Source organism: Sinohyriopsis cumingii, chromosome 19 (genome assembly GCF_028554795.1).
Source record: "Sinohyriopsis cumingii isolate HCF-2022 chromosome 19, ASM2855479v2, whole genome shotgun sequence".
NCBI lineage: Eukaryota > Metazoa > Mollusca > Bivalvia > Unionida > Unionidae > Sinohyriopsis > Sinohyriopsis cumingii.
Window position 1 is genome coordinate 3,239,473 of NC_142979.1, and position 14,233 is coordinate 3,253,705.

The window sequence follows — 14,233 nt, forward strand, 5'->3', positions numbered from 1 at the left end:
CATATGTTGTTCTTAGCGTAGCATACATCGCCTGTGGCATTACATGAAACTGTGTTGACTGAGAGTGAACGTTCTCACTAAAGGTGCTATCTTCATTAATGATTTTGATTTATGTAGCCCTACCGTGACACGGTTGCTGTCACGTGACCGTTTTATATAAAAATGTAGATGTTACGGTGAATTTATTTCAGTTACGAATGTAGCTCACAAGAACCACACCTAAGGGGTGTGTGTGTGTGGCAAAGTAACGACACTGGGGAGGGAAATGTATGCAGATGGTGCAGTGTGGCCCAACATCCACCCTCACATGATGGAAAAATTCCATCCCCAGCACATGGTGTGGCCCTACATCCACCCTCACATGATGGAAAAATTCTATCCCAGCACATGGTGTGGCCCTACATCCACCCTCACATGATGGAAAAATTCTATCCCAGCACATAGTGTGGCCCTACATCCACCCTCACATGATGGAAAAATTCTATCCCAGCACATTGTGTGGCCCTACATCCACCCTCATATGATGGAAAAATTCTATCCCAGCACATGGTGTGGCCCAACATCCACCCTCACATGATGGAAAAATTCTATCCCAGCACATGGTGTGGCCCAACATCCACCCTCACATGATGGAAAAATTCCATCCCAACACATCGTGTGGCCCAACATCCACCCTTACATGATGGAAAAATTCTATCCCAGCGCATGGTGTGGCCCTACATCCACCCTCACATGATGGAAAAATTCTATCCCAGCGCATGGTGTGGCCCAACATCCACCCTCACATGATGGAAAAATTTTATGCCATCACATGGTGTGGCCCAACATCCACCCTCACATGATGGAAAAATTCTATCCCAGCACATGGTGTGGCCCAACATCCACCCTCACATGATGGAAAAACATCCACCCTCACATGATGGAAAAATTCTATCCCAGCACATGGTGTGGCCCTACATCCACCCTCACATGATGGAAAAATTCCATCCCCAGCATATGGTGTGGCCCAAGATCAAACCATCACATGATGGAAAAATTCCATCCCCAGCAGACGCGAAGAAAGTCAATTTATGCAACGGATAACCAAAAATAATATCACGCAGAACTAAACAAAACGAGCATACTAACGCAATCCTAACCCAGATAGGTGTCGCTGTTGGAAACAGACATGAAACAGCGGGGTTACGCACCTGAAGTACTAGGTGGAGACGACCAGAGGATAATCTATCACGGCGCTGAGACAGGCTTTCGTACGAGGCCCAGAAAACAAGGACACAATGAAACATTCTACAAAACACAACAAGAAATAGGGGTGGGGGTGGAGACAGATACAAACATTAACAAATAAATACAAGTAAAACCCACACATTCTAATAATATACAGTACTGTTTGCCTCCCTTAAAAATAGCGTGCTACGTACACATCTGTGTTTGTTTTATGTGATAAGCGTGAAGGCAGTTTATTGACTTGGCTGATGTCCATTACGAAAAACAAACACACCAATAATTCATACAGCAATATAAGTTTATGGTATGTTTTATCTTCATCGCGCGTGTGGTGCGATCAGCCTTTGCATTTAGGCTAGCGCTCGGTACTAGAATATAGATACTCTTTCGGCGTAGAATTTTAACTTATATATATTTTATTTCATTTTTCTTTTTTGTTGCTATACATTGATATAATAAACTTAAAACATGCTTGATTGAACGAAAGAACAGTCCTATCAAAAGGATAAATGTACCTTTCGCAACAAATACGGCACCTTGCACACTTGGAAAGGAGAATTTATATCGATCCATGGATCATTTCAAACTTTCCCAATGGGTGTAGAAACTAGCCATAAGGTTAAATACTTCAACAAGGGAGCATAAACCTGTTTTGAAATACAATTTTAGTCTTAGCGGTGGAACCTGACAACGGGAAGCTAAACAAATAAGCCCCGATCATAAAGAGAATATAAATCCTAGTAAAAGTAATATTTTTCTGTTAATTTAAAAAAAAAATACAATACACAACGGTGTAGGGGCAGATATAACAGAATTTAATTTTAGATAATTGGGGTCACATCTCTATGCCTACTAGTTTGTCATATTTGGAAGCCGACAGGTGTCCACATAAAAAAGAAGAAAAAAGTAGTGTCCCATGAAAAAAGAAGAAAAAAGTACTATCAGGCCTGAAGAAGGTTTTCATGAATAAGAATTGTATATTAAAATTGTTTTGAATTAGTACCCACATTCCTCTACTTCTATGATACGTATTTAAATATCAATATTGTGTGCACCATTGTACGTCAGGTTGCATATAGTGTGCACCACCAGCAGGGATTAACACTACAACTTGTGTATTTCTATAACAAAGAGTTAAAGAAAATTATGCATTACTCATCTATTTGTAAGTAATCTAAATCAAAGTCATGAGACTTAAGACCCTAATCTGCAGCCTCTGAAAAATTATACACGATTGTTGAGACGCGATCCGTTAACAAAATAAAATCATCTGAAAAATGCGTATGAAGTCCCCCATGTGTCCAACCCCTAGTCCTCCTCGTGGGAGGTGAAGAAAGGGTAAAGTAGGGCTTGCTAGGTGGAGCGAGGTATGGTGGAGGTTTTATCTCTCCGGACCGCAACGGAAGCCAGGAAGGTCAGCCTAGATCCATTGCGAGACACGCCGGCTAACTGTGCTCTGGTGACATGAACGCCGTATGGGGGTGGCAATTGGAGCGACCGCCCCAGGCCCCGCTCTTGAGGAGGGCCCGCGCTTCAGGCCTAAGGTCGTCCTGATGAGTTTGTCAAGCTATATTCTCCAGTAAATTGGAAGCGCTGATACAGGCCGCACGTAATGCACGCAAAGTTGCTAAGTCAAAGGCATAGTTGTCATGTTATTATTTCGATTAAAAAACCCGTTGTCCACAAACATGATTTTTTTTAATGAATAATGAAAAAACTAAATTCGATCGCCAAATCGCGAAAGTTGATCCAGTCTAGACATAATCAGTGTTTGCAGTAGCATACCAATTGAGATACTGATACTCTGGCCCTGCGCGGTCATGGGCGGCCCTAGGCCCCACGTACTCCTAACGCCGCCTCTGTCTGGTGAAGTATGCAGGGCCAATCACCCAGTCAGTGAGGACTACATAAACTTTAGCAACATAACAATATCGCTTGACTCAGAGAGATGTATCGTAGAGATGCATGACGCATTCGAGTGAAAGACTACGAAAGCCAGCTCGCCGACAAATCATCTGACGACGAAAGCAGCATCTAAAACTGAAACCACGAATTCTGTATAAGACAGGAAAGGATACCAAATTAGCATAGAAACTGAGAACATACAATAACAGATGCTTGGAATCTGGGAGAGCAGATATAATGAATCTCGCTATATAACTCTTTCTAGCAGTGAACAGGGTATCTACTCAAGCCATGATCAGACACAGACAACGACCATACAGAAGAAGAGTTCATCATGATGTAACCAAACACTGCCGAAGTCAAAATAAAATGGGAACCTTTTTCATCACGATTACATACCGCAAAGATCAGCTCAAGGGCAGGAAGGCTACAACCATCCATTGATATGGCCCTACAAACAATGCTACTTCTGAGAGAAAAGACTTATGAAAAACCATAGGGTTTACTATATCGGGCCCCAAAAAAATATATCAAGATCGTAATGAGAGGTATAAACGCAAATGTCGGCCCAGAAAACACGGGGAAAATGATAATAAGAAACAATAGCTTCGGGAAAATAAATGAGAACGGAGAGCTCGCCAATCTCTTTCTTCCTTCAACGATTTGGTTACTGGGGTCAGTGTTTTTGACCACAAGGACGTTCAATGACATGCAGAAGAAGTCTTCTCGATGTCCGGGTGAAGAGAGGGACATATGCTTCCGACCAACACCTTCTAATATGCATGCTGAGGTTGAAATTACGGACATTTAGAGATACAAGTGACACACTTCGCCATAAAGTCAATCTTCGAAGAGCACAAAACATTGTAGACCAACGAAAGAATTTTCCATCTTCCTCAGTAACAAAAATGCAGCTCTGAAAACACTGATAGAACAAACAGCCTCTGTGATCTGGAGAGACACCAGCACTGCAGTCCTCAGCAGACTGTAGAGACAGCGCAAATAACAGATGGCAAAACAGTCACGGAAACAGATAAAACAGTAATAAGTCAGGCTAACCGTCGACAAATGCAATGAATCTGCAAACAAAAAGAACGTCAGATCCGCTACTTGATGCTGAACAAATAAATATAAAAAATACTAGGAAAGATAAAAGAGTCCAGATGATTTGTCAACACAAGCGGAAGAAATCTTTAAAGACACTCGAATGGATCCTTCAAAGCCTATCAGAGAATCAGACCAAACCAGTAAAAAGCACGTCTTGAAAGGAGAGCACCAAGGAAGAAGAGAGGGTCAGAGGGACTGAACGCTTTCAAGAACTACTCAACCGCCCACTGCAAGCTGCAAAAAGCAGAAATATCCTCCGTACATAAAGTGTTAAGCGTAAACACCAACCTTCAAACAAACACAGAAATGATTAAAGTAATGAAACTGTTAAAAAACGGAAATGCAGCTGGAACGCACCGTATATCCACAGAAGAACTGACAGTTGACATCAACACATCACCGGACAGGACACATACTTTTCTTTGGAAACTATGGCAAACAGAATACATATCTACCGAATAAGGAACAGGCAACTTAGTCAAGAGCCACAAGAAAGGAACTGAGACAATGCAAAAGTACTGACATGGAATCATGATACAGTCGGTACCGAGCACATTTCTGACCCATATCATCGTCGAAGAGCTAAAGAAGGCAAAATACCAAAGTCTCTGCCAAAACAAATTTGATTTAGCCATGAAAGGTCATCTACAGACCAGATGGCTACTCTCAGGACCATCACTGAACAGTCTCAAGAATAACAGTCTTCCTCGTACATGAACTTTATAGACTTGTAAAAAAAAAAAATTGCCACTGTAGACAGAGACGTTATCTACAAACTCGTTAAGCACTTTCATTCGCCACAGGTGTTCACCATTCTCATTCATCAGCTGTACGATGATGCAGTCTTTAGAGTCATCCAAGGAGGAAAGCTAACATGTTTTCCAATCAAAATAGGGGCAAGACTACCTCCTTTCACCTATGCTTTTCCACATGGTGAACGATCTGATCATTCGAGAAACAATAAAGCAGAACAAGAATCGATTCGATCTTTCGAGAAACGTTAAAGCAGAACAAGAGACGTATCGAATGGTCACTCAGATCTTCCCAGGAAGACCAGTATTGTGTATTAGACTTTTGCCTACTACCTCAAACATCCAACATATGCAGCCAAACTGTATAAAAGCTATCAGTGGATGCATGACACAATGGACTGAGAGTAACTACAGGGAAAACCCAGGTTTCATAATTTAATAACAAGCAACACTAAGCAATCAAACTCCACAGAAATAACCTAGAGGAGGTGAAAAACTTTACATACCTTGGCAGCCTAGTGTCAATAAATGGAGAAAAAGATGTACAAATCAGGATCGTAAGAGTCATACATGTTTTTAGAAACCTTAAACCTGTATGGGCACCCGCCATACTTCTTCAAACAACACATATTCAACAGCAGTGTCAAACTAGTGCTGCTGGACAGGGAGACAGAGACAGGGAGACTCAACCATATTAAACAAATTGCAGCCAATTATCAACAAATATTTCCAACGTCTATTCAAAATCAGATGGCCAGAAATAATCAGCGATCCATATCTCTTGGAATTAACATGCCAGCAACATATCACCAACGAAATAGCTGAGACAAGCTGGAGTTGGGATGGGAACATACCAAGGAAGCAATCGGACAACATCATTCATCAAGCCTATGAGTGGAACCCTTAAGGTTAGATGAGAGTGGGCAGACCAAAGAAAATACTGAAAAGCCCCATTGAGGAAGAGATAAAGATAGCGGGGGAAACCATCTGCGGAAAGGTCAAGAAGGTGGCACAAAAAAGTGCGATTGGAAGAGTTGCTCATGACGATCTCTCGGGTTTGATGCTGACGAGGCTAAGATGATGCTGATGATGATGGTGATGATGTTTACATGTATTCAGATATATTATACTACATCTCAAATGCTATCAAATGTATTATTTCAGGCAAAACCATTGCTAAGTGCAATGACATAAGAAAAATTTATATATTTATTTGTTGCATTATGTGTCTTTGTGTTTGTCCCAATCTCAGATGATGCGTTACCTTTGTATATTGCTCTTTAATCTCTAGCCTCACACTAAAAATGCTTACGATCAATTAAGTTCTTACTAGGGTATCATTTCAATTTTCATCGCAAGTTTCAACTAATATATGACTAGTATGTACTTGCATCTGTTACGTAAATTCTGGAAACATTCGTCCCTAACATTTTGCTTTTCTTACTGAGATGTAGCCCGTTTCATGGCACATTTGATAAAGTTAATAAGATCAGATTGTCTTATACGATCCCTGTCATCTTTCCGTCGAGAACATCGAGAGTCCGCTATCTGTCAGCAGTTATTACCGCACATACTAAAACCAAAATTAAATCATCCTACGCAAATTAATCAGTGCATACACTAAATCATCTTAGAAACATAAATCAGTGCAAGCATAAAATAATCCAACATAAATGAATCAGTGCAAACACAAATTAATTACACATAAATGAATTGGTATAAACACCAAATCATTATACATAAATTAATCAGAACAACCACAAAACCATTCCATAAATGAATCGGTACAAAAATCTTTCTGTCTCAACATAAATATTTTTTCAAAGTGGTTTGAATTTAAAGTTTAGATCAAGAAAATGTCGTGCTACATTCTGTGGTCAGTATAAATGAATAAACTACATCTGACGTATGTCTAGGATGTAATGCTACAGGGAACTATCACATCACGTCAAACTCAAAGGACCCTTGAATTAAAACATGCACAGACACAATCATTTCTGTGAACAAGGAACTCAAATATAGGAGAGCATTTGACTCGCTATGAGATATATTTTGATCATCTTATATTTCGTTACAATGGATCACTTCATTTGATGAAAACAATATTGTAAATTTGTTATCTCGTTATCTCCATTATGTGTAAGTCATCACTATGGGTTGAGGCTTAGGAGGTCGGCTGGGAGTGAAAAGCACTGGATCATGTGACAAATATTGGTTTCAGATTTGTCTTATCATGCTTAGCGAGTTTATGGATGCAGATTCAGGAACTCAAATGTCTCTGGACGAATTTGTCAGCTAGTACACGTTTAATCAGTTTTCAGTTTCTACGTATTTGGAACGAACAAAGGACTTCGTGGCGGATGTTCAAGCTAAGTGGACCAATCAACCCGAAGTACCCGTGCACTATCATGTCTGTGCCATGATAACTGCTGGCAGATATCTCACGCTCGATTCTCTTAGGGGAAAGATGACAGCGATCGTTTAAGATAATTCGATATTGTTACATTTATCAAATGTGTCATACAACGGGCTACATCTCAGTATGAGTTATTTTGACACCAGAGTAACAACATTCAATTCAAAATGCCATAAACAATACATATGGCGGTAGATCAAACCTAGCAGCGACCAACTCCATGAAGGACAGAACATCCAACCACTAAAGAAATACTGCACATTAAATTTAGCAAACGTTAGCTAAACCAGGATCACATGCAATGGCTTAACTTTGAAACCATACATCAAGCTACCTCGACTGAGTGGCACAATTCCAACAATGCTGCCTGTGTCAGCAGCCTTATGTCCAACAATTTTGTCTGCTTCGCTTGCAATTCCGTCAGCAACTAAAGTGTTATCAGACGCCATGGAAAATCAACAGTCAGCGGAAGAAGACATAGACGCAGATTCAAAATATTTTTGTATAAACAATCCATGTAGTAATGTAGTATCAAGAAATGAGCCTACCCCTCTCTGAAGCACAAGGTAAGACAATTGCGACTGTTGCTTCAAGAGATAGTCCTTTGTCCATAATACTCCCTGCAACATAGCTGTAAGCTGGTAGAGACATCCTCTTGTTGACAAAGAGCCAACATGACACAATTAAGAAAGCAAAGCGCGGGGCAAAAGTGTCATATTTAAAGTTGCCTGCAGAGCATATTAAAACCCATGATGGCATTTTACCTCTACTGCATCTGCTTGCTGCTGCAGCGCCTGATTCAATGCCATAGGCCATGCTGCTGCTTACATAAACTGATTCGCTCTGCCACGAAATAAGAGCTAAAATGTTTTCAACGCGGGACAAAATCTAATTTCTCTGATTGCCCTATAAATAATGATAACCCTCTCAGTAAGTACTGTGATGCAAGCAACAAAAAAGAGTGCTGGAAAGTTCAAAGAAGAGCATATGGCAGCTACACAAGAAGTTATCGCGCTAAGATATAACAATATATCAGATAATGCTTTAGAACGAATCAGAAAAGCGTGTAATGGCTATCAAGACAAAAGTCGTCCAAACATTATGAAGTACGGTGATTATTTGGCGGCGCTCTCTGGCGACAAAACAATACGCCAAGAATAGTTTCACATTAGACAACCATGTGCTGACCACAACGAGGCTTAATAAGATCCGTCCACGACAATAAAAAGATCCGTTGTTGATGATGGGGTCAGCAAGTTGACCCAAGATCAATACAGAACCAAATCAAATGACATTGTGCAATATGATTTTGCTGAGTTGAGCCTATCTATCTAGAAAAAAACAAAACCAGAACTGCGAATTGGCGAGCAAGATTTATTACGGATGAAATTACAATAGATTAAGATAGGACGTCGACTAGTACCTAAATAATTCTCGGCCTTGAACACTTATTTGTCGCTTGCATAGGACGTGCTGTTTTTATGCTTAACATCTTCTCCGCACGGATTATTTGTCTGACTCGAGATGGCATCGAGATTCTCGATGCGATTGTCTGAACTATTCACATTAATATCATCAATGATAATGTCATTTGGAATGAAACCATGATGACCCTCAGAAATAATACGAAGCGCTCTTAGTACTTTCTTGCCTCTTTTGGAAACTGAGAATGTAGCAAAGTGTGAATTTTTTGTGAGAATTGTATGCCGCATGATATGCCTGTAATTTTCGTTCTCATTCGACTCGTATTTATCGTAAATAGGATGTTCTTTCTAAAATAAGATATAAAAGTATCTTTCTCTGTCTGATTTTACATTTTCGTAGCGCTGATATAAACAGCATTTGGCAGGTAGTATTTTAAAGAGGGCTCTATTGGCATCACTAGCATGCGGTTGAAAGACATTTTTGCACAAGCCCAGTCTCAAATCAATTGAATTCGCTACTTAATCATAAAGTTCATCAGCATAAAAGGAACGTATCGGAAGCGTTAATCCACTGCAAATGTAGACGGCTTCAGAAAAAGGTTATTGGCCCATAACCTTGTCGACTTCCATCAACATTTTTGTTTTGTACACAACAGAAGTTCAGTAAGTCCTCCTTACTATCTCTCATCCCGAATGTCAAGAGAAAGTGGCCCACCCAGTGAGACAACATACTACTATTCCAGAGATTTCAATAAGCACTATACCACGATGCCGAGTTTCTGGTTACCAAAATTTGCATATTTTGTGTCGTTAAAAGTATAATGCAGGCAAGGAAGGTAACTTTTGTTGTCAGCAGAAAAAAAGAATGCAGGCAAGCCAGGTAACTAGTGTAACTTTAAAATATAATGTAGGGGAGATAGTTTGTTTGCGCCTTCTTTCCCAAAAAATCTCCTCGGAGCTTTATACGATAATATGGTTTTACCGATTAAATTGGTTTTCCTAAGGTGTGGTGATGGCAACGATATGCTCTCTCTCTCTCTCTCTCTCTCTCTCTCTCCATTATATGTTAAAAACGGGGAAAGCCCTCCTGAAACATACATATGTTGTCATAGCCCCCTTTTCCTATACTACTCTGGATGTCAACATGTTGCGACGGCAGTTTCAACCAAGTCTCCATGAATCGAATCGTCTGACTACTGGGACGCACAGTCACAATAGGAGACCCTGCTTTCATTACGTAGTATCCTGCGAGGATTTGATGACCATACTTTTGATATGGGTGTATACAATTTTTGCAATATTTTAATACCGAATTTTGCTGCTTCTAAGTGAGAAAGAATTCGCACGCCAAAGTGTGAAATTAAATTTGGTTTCTTGGTGCACAAGGTCCTAATTGAAAAACTTAGAAAAAAATTAAATGGGTAAAAGTTGCTAAATGATTGTCTTTTTCTTTTTCGGGGGTGGGGTGAGGAGTAAGAAAGTAGCCAGCCCCTTGATGGACGAGAGTAACATTTTAAACTGACAAGACATTGGCAAGTGCCAAAGTTAGTTGTACAAATGTTAATAATACTAATCATATGTCACATATCGCAATCGGTACGATTTTTATTTCCTTGATATAAACAGGATTATGGGGTGAGTTTTTATAGTCTACGCAAAAAGACCAGTAACTACTTAAAATCTTGCTGCGAAATTGTAATACACCAATCAGATTTTCTGCTAAATTTTCTTCCAATAGTTAAGAAAAACCGCTTTCGCAAAATTGCAAGGAAAAGAAACACAGTGCCAAGATATACATTACAATCTGTTTATGAAGGACACCCAATAGGCGTTGTAAATTGATCCTTTATATAGAAGTCTCTTTCAGGTGTTTCTGGTGCACTTAACACTAGTCTAAAAGCTTTCACATTCAGGTTTAACGGAGTAGAGAAATTTAAGTGAATCAAATCCAGCTGCCAAAGAACGTTTAAAGTTCCCAAACAGAATCTTTCGATGCAACTCAGTGTAATTAATTAAAACTGAACTGACGCTAAATAAGGACATACATCTGAAACTAAAATGTGTGACCTTGAAACATTCAATGCAACACAGAAATAAATTTGTCATTAAATTCAACTTAGAAATGAATTTGTCAGACTGGGACATTATTCTATGTTTTGAGCAAGCATTATCTAATCCTGTAATGCGTTATAAAAACCACTTAAAATATGAAATATTTATGGACCCATTCATCTCTCGCCAGAAAATAATGTACATGGTTATCCAAAAGCCATTCATTCCTTTAGAAAGCGTGTCTGTGTACATTTAGAATAAGCATCCATATTGCTGGATTTGTCAGAAAAGATCGATCCGAAATTGCGGGCACTAGTCCCTGAGGGCACTCAGCCAGAAATAAACACATTAATTTGCCTGCTCTCGCCGCATTCAGCATACTTATCACCAGCATGAGCGTCTTGATGACCTTTCTTGAGAAAAGTTTCTATTTTGTGTATGACTGTATTATCCGCTCTGATGTTAGTGCGCATTATTCGAGTGCAACCCTTTCGACATTTAACCGCTTTTATCGAACTGATAACGCCACAAGCGATTCCTGCAACAATAGCATGTGCCCCTCTCCCTCCGTCTCTCCCTCTCTCTCTCTCTCAAATCAATGTTGTCAGTTTGAAATATGTTGTATTACTTATATTATGTAGCGAGGGTTAATTTAAAGTGTTAGAACGTATGCCCAATTCCACTTTAACATACTGTCATAATCAAATGTTTAAACTAAACACACTTCCGCACCACATTCCCAACGCTTTAACAAAAGAGCCATGCGCATTTGATGCAAGCCAGATACAAAGACGGTGGATCAAAACCATGAAAATACTATGTTCTAATACATGGCTCCTTAGATAAAAGTGTAATTAGAGACAAGGTTTGTAACTCGAGAAATTGCAGGTACATATATATCCCTTGATTTACTAGTGGTATTCGCGTTTACAGTGCAAACTTCCAGTACTCTAGGTGTCATCTTTTTCGACTTGATATTACACATATTTAAGCTTTCCATATCGGAGAAGTTAAGAGACAGTGAGAGACAAAATTTTACACTTTCCCCAGATCACTGGTTTTGTCAGGATTGTGCGACTTTATTATTACGTTGGCACGACAAAGTAAATATACCATTATATATTTATATAGGTATGTAATTACATTTCACAAGAAAAGATTCGGTAACTTGCATTTTAAACAAGAAATTCAACAGTCTCAGTTTCCACCAACTTTTGTACTAAATGGTCCATTTTGGTTAAGCCTTCATTCTCAACAGCTGTGCACGTGTATCATAAAAAGGAAAATTGCTGATCGTCCAGAAGTGAAACGTTTCTTGGTCGTTACCCCAGCTAGATCTTGACCATTCACCTGCTGACTAGACATTCACAGATTATAAATAGATTACAAAAACATACATTCTGTAAACGTTGTTGGGAATCGGCTAAAACACTTGAGAAAAAATTACTCATTTCTTATCTAAGTTTGCAAAAAATGTCTTCAGTTACGATTTCGATTCTTAAAGTAACAAAAAGAAATGAAACCATCAATTTAAGTCGAATTCGACAAAACAATCTAGTTTCAAAAGACAATTACATTATTGTGATTTAAATCCTAAATAATCCTCAATGTCATATCACGAGTCAAAAAGGTAGAAATGTTCCAAATGAATTCCAATAGTCCTGAATGTCTTGACGTGCCTCATTGATGTAATCCAAAATGTCTTTGACTGAGTTCTCAATAAACACAAAAAAGTATTTGAGTCCACAAAGTCACTGAGCACTTTGTAATTCAATTTAACATTTTAAATGAATGATTCCTCTTAAATTATAGCTGAACACAGATATGAATAATTCCACAGACTGATCGTAAGATAGGATGTTGTGGAAAACTGATCATTTCTAATGGAAAAATTCACTAATTCGTAAACAAGGACAGGTTTTGAACTTATATTCATGAAAACATCTTGAACGCATCACAATAATCAGGTAGGCAAATCATGACAATAGTCAGGTGGGACAAAAACTCTACCTTCATTCACAACGATCTAACACATAATATAAATTAAATATACATAAACCTTGGGAAAATTATTCATATACTTACAGGAATGTATGCTGTCTTGAGGTGCACGGTATTACCAGCATACGATTTTAAGTGTCAGTTATATATGCCACACATTTCAAAAGACCAATATTCACATACATTGTATCCCTTTTCAACATCAGATTCACCTAAGCGACACATTTTTCGATCGTACAGACTAGAGTACGACCGCATTTATCCACATTCACCCTTACAGTCAGATAAGAGTCTCTAAGCTTGCAAAATAAGCTAAGGTACAATGGGTTTTCTGTAATATCTGGACGTGGTTCAGTCTGACTTAATAAGTTTGTAGACTCCAATACAGTAATATTTGCATTCCAGGTTTGCTTGTCACTACCAATACAACTTGCCTTATATTAGTTCGACTCCTTAATCTTGGCTATACCAAGTTTCTCCAAACCGATAAGAAACAAACACGGGATTGGTACTTTAGAAAAGAAACAGAATGGGTGCATGAGCAATGGCATGCAAGATATTGTAACTGAGGCTAATATACATAAAATGTGTGAAAAGAAAGGAATTTAATTTCTTTAATGAACATAATGTTTTGATGCATGGTTTCTTGTAAAGATTATTTTTGACTACGTTACTTTGTGTATGAAGTAACGGCGCTGTCTGGTAATAGACAGAGAAGTTTTATATTTGGTAGCACAATCGAGAAAGTTGTATACTGGCAAAAAAAAGAGAGTATGATAGAAGCAGAAGTAAAAAGAAAAATTGTAATTATAGAATGGGTAGGTAACTCTTATCTACATTGCCTTATAAGTGTATAGATAGTCCATAAGGAACGCAGCATTGTATATACATAGTCCATAAGGAACGCAGTACTGTATATACATAGTCCATAAGGAACGCAGCATTGTATATACATAGTCGATAAGGAACTCAGTATTGTATATATATATAGTCCATAAGGAACACAGTATTGTATATACATAGTCCATAAGGAACACAGTATTGTATATACATAGTCCATAAGGAACACAATACTGTATATACATAGTCCATATGAAACACAGTATTGTATATACATAGTCCATAAGGAACGCAGTATTGTATATATATAGTCCATAAGGAACACAGTATTGTATATACATAGTCCATAAGGAACACAGTATTGTATATACATAGTCCATAAGGAACACAATACTGTATATACATTGTCCATAAGGAACGCAGTATTGTATATACATAGTCCATAAGGAACACAGTATTGTATATACATAGTCCATAAGGAACACAATACTGTATATACATAGTCCATA

The 14,233-nt window shown here is 38.6% G+C and overlaps 1 protein-coding gene across 3 annotated transcripts in view; it reads right to left on the minus strand.

Moving 5' to 3' along the window:
• LOC149775065 (beta-1,3-galactosyltransferase 1-like) overlaps positions 1-14,233 on the minus strand; it is a 63,929-nt gene that overhangs the window by 38,789 nt on the left and 10,907 nt on the right. The gene's annotated exons all lie outside the window — the stretch shown is intronic.